Below are 13,476 nucleotides of genomic sequence, written 5' to 3' on the forward strand. Positions count from 1 at the left end.
TCAAAATACAGCAGAGCAATTGATAGATAAAACAGTTTTAAAATAGCTCAGAGAAACAGGGGAGTAGGGCAATAATCAGAATTTTAAAAGTCAACATTACCAATGAGATTAACTTTAATCATGTTAGGCTAGATGTCCAATTGATTTATAAAATGCAATGACTCACTTAAGGTGTTCATTCAGTATGTCAAATGGATTAAGCTGGCCTGAGATCCTGGGAGTCATAAAGGAAACTATGTTTTTTTAAAAATTTTTATTTTATTACTATTATACTTTAAGTTTTAGGGTACATGTGCACAATGTGCAGGTTAGTTACATATATATACATGGGCCATGCAGGTGTGCTGCACCCATTAACTCGTCATTTAGCATTACGTATATCTCCTAATGCTATGGAAACTGTGTTTTGAACAAGTTTAGTTTTGTGAACTTTGCTTGCCTTTTGTTTTAAATAATTGAAAATGTTAGTTAGAAATATCTCTGTTTATTAGCCATTATTAATGATTAGTCATTGTCTTTACCTCATATACATATTGGGCATTGATATATTTGAGTTATGATGAATTATAGTATCAACCCCAAATGAGACTAGGGAGACACAATTTTTGATTTTTAGTAACACAGATTAATTTGGTATTGGTCATCTATAGGTTGATTAGAAAGCAAGAGTCAACTGTATGTTATCTATAAGAAATACACTTTAAGATACAGATAGGGTAAAAAATACAAAATGGAAGAAGACATATCATGCAGACACTTCTAAGAAAGCTAGAGTGGCTATATTAGCACCAGACAAATAGATTTTAAATAAAGAATATAACCAGGAATAAAAAAGAGGCTTCGCATAATAGTATAGGGAGCAATTAATCAAAAAGACATCACAATTCTAAATGTGTATGTGGCAAATAACAGAACTTCAAAATACACAGAGGAAAAACTGACAGAAATGAAGCAGTAAGCAAACACAGTTGTAGTTGGAAACCTCAACATTTGCTTTTTGACAATTGATAGAAGAAATTGACAGAAAGTCACCAAGTATGTAGAAGACCTGAACAACACTGTCAGCCAACTTGATTTAATTGACATTTGTGGAACATTTCATCCCTCCAAAAAATTTATATTATTTTCAACCACACATAAATTTTTATCAAGATAAACCATATGCTGGGCAAGAAAGCAAGTTTCTGTAAATTTAAAAAGCTTGATTTCATACACAGTATGTTATCTAACTACTATGAAATTAAATTAGACATTAGTAGTAGAAAATTATCTGAAAAACCTCTCCATATTTGAAAATTAAGCAACACAGTTCTAAATGACCCAGGGAGGGAAAAACCCACATTGTTTTGTAACCTGCTGTATTTACTTAACAGTATGTTTTAACGTGTTAATGATTCTGTTGTATAGAGGTACCATAATTTACTTAGCTGATTCACAGAGGCTGCCCATTGAGGTTGTTTCTTAGTTTTTGCTTTTGTAAACAAATGTTGCTATAAATGTTGTTTATACTGTTGACTCCTTTCTTGATTATTTATTTAGGAAAAATTCTTAGGAGTCAACCCTTTTATTTATTTATTTTTTTTGCCAGAGTCTCACACACTCTGTCACCCAGGCTGGAGTGCAGTGGCACGATCACAGTTCATTGTAATCTCCACCTTCCAGGCTCAAGTGATCCTCTCATCTCAGCCCCCTGTGTAGCTGGGACTCCAGGCACATGCCACCATACCTGGCTAATTTTTTTTGTTTGTTTGTTTGTTTGTTTGTTTTTTGTAGAGACAGGGTAGGGTTTTGCCATGTTGCTCAGGCTGGTCTGGAACTCCTGAGCTCAAGGCATCTTCCTGCCTCAGCCTCCCAAAGTGTTAGGATTACAGGCATGAGCCACTGCTCCCAGCCAAGTCAACTATTTTGACCAATTTCTGATCTAAGTGTCTTTGATACATATTGCCAAATACTCCTTTGGAAATTGTACCAATTTCCTCTCTCAGCGGCAGTTTATTAACATTCCTGTTTCCCTGTATCCTGAATAACACTAAACATTATCTGTTTAGATGTAAGGTGTGAGGTAGCAATCTAACTAGTTAGCCAGTTCAATAACTGCATTTCAGGAAATACCATTTTCATTTGAAAGAACGATTGACAGACAAACTATGGTTCCTCATACTTCGGTATTTCACAGATATGTTCTTGAAATAAAAAAAAGTGAGTATGTCACTTCAAGGAAGACAACTGACAGTATTTATTAGCAATGATAAAATTTAACCTTTCAAGTAAAAATTAGTATTCTGAAGAACTTGTTTCTCCCATCTTGATCCCATATTTCTGTATTTTCCTAAGAGTGGTTGGGATATTAATGAATTTGATTTGTTGATGTTGCATATTGAAATGCATCAATATTTGAAATAGCTGCATAGCTCAAAGAATCAATATTTTCCAATTTATTGGTATTCATAACATAGGTTTCCCTGATTCTCAGGCCTTAGAATTCAGACTGGAATTATACCACTGGCTTTCCTGGTTCTTCAACTTGCAGACAGCAGATCATGGTGCTTCTCAGCCTCTACAATGGCATGAGCCAATTCCTCATAATAAATCTCTTTATATCTATATCTATATATTGGTTCTGTTTCTCTAGAGAGCCCTGATTAATGCAACCAAGGTTATTACAAAATCATATGTAGGTAAAAGTTTCATTTAAAGTGCAAGATGGGCAAATGATTTTTAATATTTCAGAATATGGAGAGCTTATTGGTATGGTTTCAGATTCTGCATTGCAACTAACCATACAGAAATGATCTTTTATTGTGTTTTGGTATATTTTACCAATGAAGAATATTGACAATTGTCTGAAAAGTCTATTAAAAAACTCCTCCCCTTTCCAACTGCAAATCTGTGTGAGGCCACATTTTTTTCATACACTTCAGACTTCAATCAAAACAACATATTGAATGCAGAAGCAGATAAAAGCTATTTTCTATTAAGCCAGATATTAAATAGATTTCCAAAAATGTAAAACAATGACACTTTCTCACAAATTTTTTTCTTTGTAAATATGATCATTTCTCTTAAAATATGTTTACGCTAACATGTATTGGGTTTATTATATCTAAAGAATTTAAAAAATATTTTAAATTACCTTAATTTAATTTCTAATAAGGTAAATACCTACAAGAACAGAAAATCTTGGGTGTTTTTAGTCATTTTTGTGTGTAAAGAGAGTTCTGATACCTGAAAAGTTTGAGAAACCTGAAAAAGATGCTCTATACTGAAGCATCTTTGTGCCAACCATCTACTGTGAACCAGATCCAGTTGGTATAATCTTATACATGTACTGGGTCAGGGCAAAGTTCTGTGAAGAGTCAAGATGATCAAGATCCCTGTAGACTATATTATCACAGAAAGCAGGACAATTAACTTTACCCTGAAACAAGCTATGTAAAGATAAACTGGTTTTGATCCTTGCTTTTGGCTATTGATATGTTTTCATCACATTGACAAACACATTCAGAGTGACAGGGTCTGTGTTGATTGTTCCTGTAAAGATGCAGCATTCAACATGGCAGCCATGGTTTGGGCTATCATCTAGTTATGTTTATGTCAGTCCACCATTATCTGTCACCATCCATCTCGTTTTTACAGAGGTCAGATAGGTGAATTGAATGAGGTTATAACAAGGCTCACCACTCTTTTTTATTTTTTTTAATACTTTAAGTTTTAGGGTACATGTGCACAATGTGCAAGTTAGTTACATATGTATACATGTGCCATGCTGGTGCAATGCACCTACTAACTCGTCATCTAGCATTAGGTATATCTCCCAATGCTATCCCGCCCCCCTCCCCACACCCCACAACAGGCCCCAGAGTGTGATGTTCCCCTTCCTGTGTCCATATGTTCTCATTGTTCAATTCCCACCTATGAGTGAGAATATGCGGTGTTTGGTTTTTTGTTCTTGCGATAGTTTACTGAGAATGATGGTTTCCAATTTCATCCATGTCCCTACAAAGGACATGAACTCATCATTTTTTATGGCTGCATAGTATTCCATGGTGTATATGTGCCACATTTTCTTAATCCAGTCTATCATTTTTGGACATTTGGGTTGGTTCCAAGTCTTTGCTATTGTGAATAGTGCCGCAATAAACATACGTGTGCATGTGTCTTTATAGCAGCATGATTTATAGTCCTTTGGGTATATACCCAGTAATGGGACGGCTGGGTCAAATGGTATTTCTAGTTCTAGATCCCTGAGGAATCACCACACTGACTTCCACAATGGTTGAACTAGTTTACAGTCCCACCAACAGTGTAAAAGTGTTCCTATTTCTCCACATCCTCTCCAGCACCTGTTGTTTCCTGACCTTTTAATGATTGCCATTCTAACTGGTGTGAGATGGTATCTCATTGTGGTTTTGATTTGCATTTCTCTGATGGCCAGTGATGGTGAGCATTTTTTCATGTGTTTTTTGGCTGCATAAATGTCTTCTTTTGAGAAGTGTCTGTTCTTGTCCTTCGCCCACTTTTTGATGGGGTTGTTTGTTTTTTTCTTGTAAATTTGTTTGAGTTCATTGTAGATTCTGGAAATTAGCCCTTTGTCAGATGAGTAGGTTGCGAAAATTTTCTCCCATTTTGTAGGTTGCCTGTTCAGTCTGATGGTAGTTTCTTTTGCTGTGTGGAAGCTCTTTAGTTTAATTAGATCCCATTTGTCAATTTTGGCTTTTGTTGCCACTGCTTTTGGTGTTTTAGATATGAAGTCCTTGCCCATGCCTATGTCCTGAATGGTAATGCCTAGGTTTTCTTCTAGGGTTTTTATGGTTTTAGGTGTAACGTTTAAGTCTTTAATCCATCTTGAATTGATTTTTCTATAAGGTGTAAGGAAGGGATCCAGTTTCAGCTTTCTACATATGGCTAGCCAGTTTTCCCAGCACCATTTATTAAATAGGGAATCCTTTCCCCATTGCTTGTTTTTCTCAGGTTTGTCAAAGATCAGATAGTTGTAGATATGCGGCGTTATTTCTGAGGGCTCTGTTCTGTTCCATTGATCTATATCTCTGTTTTCGTACCAGCACCATGCTGTTTTGGTTACTGTAGGCTTGTAGTATAGTTTGAAGTCAGGTAGTGTGATGCCTCCAGCTTTGTTCTTTTGGCTTAGGATTGACTTGGTGATGCGGGCTCTTTTTTGGTTCCATATGAACTTTAAAGTAGTTTTTCCAATTCTGTGAAGAAAGTCATTGGTAGCTTGATGGGGATGGCATTGAATCGGTAAATTACCTTGGGCAGTATGGCCATTTTCACGATATTGATTCTTCCTACCCATGAGCATGGAATGTTCTTCCATTTGTTTGTATCCTCTTTTATTTCATTGAGCAGTGGTTTGTAGTTCCACTTGAAGAGGTCCTTCACATCCCTTGTAAGTTGCATTCCTAGGTATTTTATTCTCTTTGAAGCAACTGTGAATGGGAGTTCACTCATGATTTGGCTCTCTGTTTGTCTGTTGTTGGTGTATAAGAATGCTTATGATTTCTGTACATTGATTTTGTATCCTGAGACTTTGCTGAAGTTGTTTATCAGCTTAAGGAGATTTTGGGCTGAGACAATGGGGTTTTCTAGATATACAATCATGTCGTCTGCAAACAGGGACAATTTGACTTCCTCTTTTCCTAATTGAATGCCCTTTATTTCCTTCTCCTGCCTAATTGCCCTGGCCAGAACTTCCAACACTATGTTGAATAGGAGTGGTGAGAGAGGGCATTCCTGTCTTGTGCCAGTTTTCATAGGGAATGCTTCCAGTTTTTGCCCATTCAGTATGATATTGGCTGTGGGTTTGTCATAGATAGCTCTTATTATTTTGAAATACGTCCCATCAATACCTAATTTATTGAGAGTTTTTAGCATGAAGGGTTGTTGAATTTTGTCAAAGGCCTTTTGTGCATCTATTGAGATAATCATGTGGTTTTTGTCTTTCGTTCTGTTTATATGCTGGATTACATTTATTGATTTGCGTATATTGAACCAGCTTTGCATCCCAGGGATGAAGCCCACTTGATCATGGTGGATAAGCTTTTTGATGTGCTGCTGGATTCGGTTTGCCAGTATTTTATTGAGGATTTTTGCATCAATGTTCATCAAGGATGTTGGTCTAAAATTCTCTTTTTTGGTTGTGTCTCTGCCCGGCTTTGGTATCAGGATGGTGATGGCCTCATAAAATGAGTTAGGGAGGATTCCCTCTTTTTCTATTGATTGGAATAGTTTCAGAAGGAATGGTACCAGTTCCTCTTTGTACCTCTGGTAGAATTCAGCTGTGAATCCATCTGGTCCTGGACTCTTTTTGGTTGGTAATCTATTGATTATTGCCACAATTTCAGCTCCTGTTATTGGTCTATTCAGAGATTCAACTTCTTCTTGGTTTAGTCTTGGGAGAGTTTATGTGTCGAGGAATTTATCCATTTCTTCTAGATTTTCTAGTTTATTTGTGTAGAGGTGTTTGTAGTATTCTCTGATGTTAGTTTGTATTTCTGTGGGATCAGTGGTGATATCCCCTTTATCATTTTTTATTGCATCTATTTGATTCTTCTCTCTTTTTTTCTTTATTAGTCTTACTAGCGGTTTATCAACTTTGTTGATCCTTTTCCTCTGGGTAGATACTCAGTAGTGGGATTGCTGGATCATATGGTAGTTCTACTTTTTGTTGTTCAAGGAATCTGCATACTGTTTTCCATAGTGATTATATTAGTTTACATTCTTACCAGCAGTGTAAAAGTGTTCCTTTTTCACCACATCCACACCAACATCTATTATTTTTTGATTTTTAAATTATGGCCATTCTTGCAGGAGTAAGGTGGTATCTCAGTGTGATTTTAATTTACATTTCCCTGGTAATTGGTGATGGTGAGCATTTTTTCTTATTTTACTGTCCACTTGTATATCTTCTTTTGAGAATTGTCTATTCATGTCATTTGCCCACTTTTTGATGAGATTATTATTTTTTTAATGCTGATTTGTTTGAGTTCCTTATAGGTTATAGACATTAGTCCTTTGTCGGGTGCATAGTTTGTTAATATTTTCCCCCAGTCTGTGGGTTGTTTGTTTAGTCTGCTGATTATTTCTTTTGCTGTGCAGAAGCTTTTTAGTTTAATTAGGTCCCATCTATTTATTTGTTTTTGTTGCATTTGCTGTTTGGTTCTTGATCATAAATTCTTTGCCTAAGCCAGTGTCTACAAGAGTTTTTCTGGTATTACCTTCCAGAATTTTTATGGTTTCAGGTTTTAGATTTAAGTTTTTGATCCATCTTGAGTTGATTTTTGTATAAGGTGAGAGATGAGGATACAGTTTTATTCTTTTACATGTGGCTTGCCAATTATCCCAGTACCATTTGTTGTATAGGGTGTTCTTTCCCCACTATATGCTTTTGTTTGCTTTGTTGAAGATCAGTTGGTTGTAAGTATTTGGCTTTATTTCTGGGTTTTCTATTCTGTTCCATTAGTCTACATTCTTATTTTTAATACCCTTGTAGTATAGTTTGAAGTGGGATAATGTGATGCCCCCAGATTTGTGCTTTTTGCTTAGTCTTGCTTTGGCTATGTAGGCTCTTTTTTTTTTGTTCCATAGGAATTTTATGATTTTTTTTCTAGTTCTGTGAAGAATGATGATGGTATTTTGATGGGAATTGCACTGAATCTGCAGATCGCTTTAGGCAGTATAGTCATTTTCACAATACTGATTCTACCCATCCATGAATGTGGTATGTGTTTCCATTTGTTTGTGTCGCCTATGATTTATTTCAGCAGCATTTTGTAGTTTTCCTTGCAGAGATGTTTCACCTCCTTGGTTAGGTATATTCCCAAATATTTTATTTTATTTTCACAGCTGTTGTAAAGGGGATTGAGTTCTTGATTTGATTCTCAGCTTGGTTGCTGTTGGTATGTAGCAGTGCTACTGATTTGTGTACACTGAGATTTTATATTCTGAAACTTTTCTGAATTCATTTATCAGACCCAGGAGCTGTTTGCACAAGTCTTTAGAGTTTTCTAGATATGTAATCATAACATCTGTGAACAGCGACAGTTTGACATCCTCTTAACTGATTTGGATGCCCTTTATTTCTTCCTCTTGTCTGTTTGCTCTGGCTAGGACTTCCAGTTTTATGTTGAATAGAAGTAGTGAAAGTGGGCATTCTTGTTTTGTTCTAGTTCTCAGGGAGAATGCTTTCAACTTTTTCCCATTCAATATAATGTTGGCTATGGATTTGTAATAGATGGCTTTTATTACCTTGAGGTATGTCCCTTGTTTGTCAATTTTGCTGTGGATTTTAATCGTAAAAGGATGCTGGATTTTGTCAAATGCTTTTTTTGTGTCTATTGAGATGACCATATGATTTTTAAATTCTGCTTATGTGATGTATCACATTTATTGACTTGCATATGTAAAACCATACCTGCATCCCTGGTATGAAACCCACTTGATCATGGTGGATTTTCTTTTCAATATGCTGTTGGATTCAGTTAGCTAATATTTTGTTGAGGATTTTTGCATCTATGTTCATGCAGTATATTGGTCTGTAGTTTTCTTTTTCTGTTATGTCCTTTCCTGGCTTTGGTATTAGGGTGATACTCATTGCATAGAATGATTTAGGGACGATTCACTCTTTCTCTATCTTTTGGAATAGTTTGATTAAGATTGGTACTAATTCTTTGAATGCCTGATAGAATTCAGCTGTGAATCCATCTGGTCCTGGACTCTTTTTTTTTGTTGGCAATTTAAAAAATTACTGTTTCAATCTTGCTACATGTTATTGGTCTGTTCAGAGTTTTTATTTCTTCCTGACTAGTCTAGGAGGGTTTTATATTTCCAGGAATTTATCCATCTCCTCTAGATTTTCTAGTTTGTGCATATGAAGGTTTACATAGTAGCTTTGAATGATCTTTTGGGTTTCTGTGATATTGGTTGTAATATCTCCCTTTTTATTTCTAGTTGAGCTTATTTGGAACTTCTCTCTTCTTTTTTTGGTTAATCTCATTAATGGTCTATCAATTTTGTTTATCTTTTCAAGGAACTAGCTTTTGTTTCATTTATCTTTTGTATTTTTGTTTGTTTCAATTTCATTGAGTTCTGTTCTTACCTTTGTTATTTCTTTTCTTCTGCTGGATTTGGGTTTGGTTTGTTCTTGTTGCTCTAGTTCCTTGAGATGTGACCTTAGATTGTATGTTTGTGCTCTTTCAGACTTTTTGTTGTAGATATTTAATGCTATGAACTTTCCTCTTAGCACCATCTTTGCTGTATCCCAGAGGTTTTGTATCACTATTATCATTCAGTTCAAATAATTCTTTAATTTCCATCTTAATTTCATTGTTGACACAACGATCATTCCAGAGCTGATTATTTAATTTTCATGTATTTGTATAGTTTTGAGGGTTCCTTTTGGAGCTAATTTCCTGTTTTATTCCATTGTGGTCTCAGAGGACACTTGATATAATTTTGATGTATTGAGACTCTTGACCTATCATATGGTCTATCTTGGAGGATGTTTCATGTGCTGATGAAAAGAATGTAAATTCTGAAGTTGTTGGGTAGAATGTTCTGTAAATATCTGCTAAGTCCATTTGTTCTAGGGTATAGTTTAAGTCCATTGTTTCTTTTTTGACTTTCTATTTTGATGACCTGTCTAGTGCTGTCTGTGGAGTATTGAAGTCTCCTAGTATTATTGTATTGCCGTCTATCTCATTTCTTAGGTCCAGTAGTAATTGTTTTATACATTTGGGACCTCTAGTGTTAGATCATATATATATTTAAGATTGTGATATTTTCCTGTTGGACTAATCCTTTTATTAGTGTATAAAGTCTCTCTTTGTATTTTTTTTAACTGTTGTTGTTTTAAAGTCTATTTTGTCTGATATAAGAATAGCTTCTCCTGCCTGCTTTTCATTTCCATTTGCGTGGAATATCTTTTTCACCCCTTTATCTTAAGTTTGTGTGAGGTCTTATGTGTTAGGTGAGCCTCTTGAAGACAGCAGATACTTGTTGGATTTTTATCCATTCTGCCATTCTGTATCTTTTAAGTGGGCATTTAAGCCATTTACATTCAACATTGGTGTTGAGATGTGAGGTACTGTTCTATTCATCATGCTAGTTGTTGCCTAAATACCTTTCTTTAAATTTTCATTCTGTTATTGTTTTATAGGCCCTGTGAGAGTTATGCTTTAAAGAGGTTCTGTTTTGGTGCACTTTAAGATTTCATTTCGAGATTTAGAAATCCTTTTAACATTTCTTATAGTGCTAGCTTGGACGTGGCAAAATCTCTCAATATTTGTTTGTCTGAAAAAGATCTTATCTGTGCTTCATTTATGAAGCTTAGTTTCGCTGGATACAAAATTCTTGGCTGACAGTTATTTTGTTTGAGGAGGCTAAAGATAGAATCCGAATCCCTTCTGGCTTATAAGGTTTCTGCTGAGAAATCTATCATTAATCTGATAGGTTTTCCCTTATAGGTTACCTGATGCTTTTGTCTCATAGCTCTTAAGATTCTTTCCTCCATCTTGACATTAGATAACCTGTGCCTAGCTGATGATCTTTTTGCAATGAATTTCCCAGGTGTTCTTTGAGCTTCTTGTATTTGGATGTCTAGGTCCTAGCAAGGCTGGGGAAGTTTTCCTCAATTATTCCCTCAAAAATTTTTCCAAACTTTTAGATTTCTCTTTTTCCTTAGGAACACCAATTATTAGCTTTGACCATTTAATATAATCCCAAATTTCTTGGAGGCTTTGTTTATTTTCAAAAATTCTTTTTTCTTTGTCTTTGTCTGATTGGGTTAATTTGAAAGCCTAGTCTTCGAGTTCTGAAGTTCTTTCTTCTACTTGTTCTAGTCTATTGTTAAACCTTTCCAGTGCATTTTGTATTTCTCTAAGTGTGTCTTTCATTTCCAGAAATTGTGATTGTTTTTTCTTTATGATATCTATTTCTGTGGAGAATTTTTCATCCACATCCTCTATTGTTTTTTAAAATTTATTTAAGGTGTTTTTCACCTTTCTCTGGTATCTCTATGAATAGCTTAATAATCAAGCATCTGAATTCTTTTTCTAGCAATTCAAAGATTTCTTCTTGGTTTGGATTTATTTCTGGGGAGCTAGTGTGATCTTTCAGGGGTGTTATAGAACCCTATTTTGTCATATTAGCAGAATTACTTTTCTGGTTCCTTCTCATTTGGGTAGACTATTTCAGTGGAAAAGTCTGGAACCCAAGGCCTTCTGTTCAGATTCTTTTGCCCCACGAGCTGATCCCTTAATGTGATACTCTCTTCCTTCCCCCAGGGATGAGGCTTCCTGAAAGCCAGACAGCAGTGATTGTTACTGCTCTTCTGGGTCTAGCTACAAGGCTTTGGGCTGGTGCTGGGGAATGTCTGCAAAGAGTCCTGTGATGTTATCCATCTTCAGGTTTCCCAGCTATGGATACCAGCACCTGCTCTGGTGTGGGTGGTAGGGGAGTAAAGTAGACTCTGAAAGTCTTTGGTTGTAGATATGTTTATATCTGTGTGCTGGCTTTCTCTAATGCTGGTTATGCTACTAGTGAAGTCATGTGGACACACTCAGGACCACTGTTAGCCAGGGTGTTGCAGGCATTGAACTTAGTCATTGTTTTCTTCTTCGTGGGAGTAGGGTTATTCTGTCATGAGTCGCTATAATGGCCAAAGTTCGTTGGCCTCCAGCCAGGAGGTGGCACTTTCAAGAGAACACCAGCTTCAATAGTAGTAGAGGGATCTAAGTTTGCCCTAAGTTGGCCAGGGCAAGTATTTTGTTTTCTCAGGTGATGGGTGGGGCCATAAACCTCCCAAGAGTTTATGTCTTATGTGTTTGGCTACCAGGGCAGGTAGAGAAATACCATCAGGTGGGGGCAGGCTTAGATGGGTCTGGGCTCAGGCTCTCCTTGGGTGGGGCTTGCCATGACCACTGTCAGGGATGGGGGTGTGGTTCTTAGGCCAATGGAGTTATGCTCCAGAGGGGATTATAGCTGCCTCTGCTGTGTCATATAGTTTTCCAGAAAACTAGGAGATAGCTGGTAGTTAAAGACTTCACCCAGCTGCCACACAGTTGGTGGGTGGTCTTGCTCCTGCAGTGCCCTGCTCAGACCTTGTTCCAGGCCTTAAGTTTCTCTGCTGAGAAAGCAAGCATGGCTTTCAGGTCTTGTCCCTCCCTGTCTGCCCACAATTTCGGCAGCAGCTCCTGTGCTTGTATATGCAGCAGTTTCTGTTCACACCTCGGATTCTGCTCGAGAAAATTTGTGCCCAGTCAAAATTATTACAAATTTCATTTGGAAGCTTATTTCACCCTGTGACCTCCCCACCGCCCAGTTCAGCTGGCTGTCTTCCCCAAGGACCTCCATGAGTTATAGTCAGGGATGGCTTCCTTGGGCTCAGGCTGGAGACTGGGAGTGCCTACAGGGCTCTTCCTGCTGCTGCTTCTACTTTTAGATTTTGTGCAGGCCCCTAAATCCATTTCAGCACTAGATAAGGTTAAGTCCTTATCCTGTGATCTGGATTTTCAGATTCCCCCATGGGGATGTATGTTTGGAGGAAGGTTTTTCCCCTCTCACACTTTGGGAACTTACAGTTTTTTGCCTGTCTCATGAAATTTGCTGTAGCATGCCGCTTCCTTCAAAGGATCCATGAATTCTTTCAGTTTTCCTGGTGCATTCCTGTGGTGGTTCTTGGAGCAAAACGATGTGAGTCTCCACACACTGTTCTGTTGGTCCAAGTGGGAGCTGCACATTAGCCCTGTCTCTTATTTGCCATCTTCCTCCTAATCCTCCTGAGCATAACTTTTGTGTGATCTATTTTTTTTAGTCTTGGTCTTAATTTGAGGCATCAAGTTTATTTTATTTTGTTAAGACTTGGAAAACCTGGGTATTGAAGTACCTTATAAGTAATAGTGTTGCTTGCAAGGTCTGGCTAGTATTTCAGTTCTAAACTGAATAGTTCTGAGTTCTATAGTGAATAGTTCTATTCACTATAGAAACCTGAGTGCAGGGAAAAAGAAAAAAAAATGAAAGAAAGAAACTAATTTGGGACTGGAGTCAGAAAATCTGGAATTGGAACTTAGCATTGCCACATCAGAGTGACAACAGCAGCAAACACTGGTTGAGCACTTACTATATGTCAAGTGCCATTTTTCTAATTTTCTCAGACTGACTAGCTGTATGATTGCAGGAAAGTCCCATAATCTTTCTGAAATCTAGTTGTAAACTAAAATAATACTGTGTACCCATCTTATTTCATAAGGTTGTTACGTGACTCAAATGAGATATTAAGTAACACAAATAGAGCTAAAATTTACAGTTCCCTTATTATGTATCAGGTATGGTTTTAACTGCTTTACATGCATTAATTCATTTATTTTTAAAAACTATCCTACAAGTTAGACAGTTTTATTTTATAGACAAGGGAACTGAGGGAAGAAGACTGTAAGTATCTTTCCCAGGGTTAAATAGCTA

Source organism: Pan troglodytes, chromosome 1 (assembly GCF_028858775.2).
Source record: "Pan troglodytes isolate AG18354 chromosome 1, NHGRI_mPanTro3-v2.0_pri, whole genome shotgun sequence".
NCBI lineage: Eukaryota > Metazoa > Chordata > Mammalia > Primates > Hominidae > Pan > Pan troglodytes.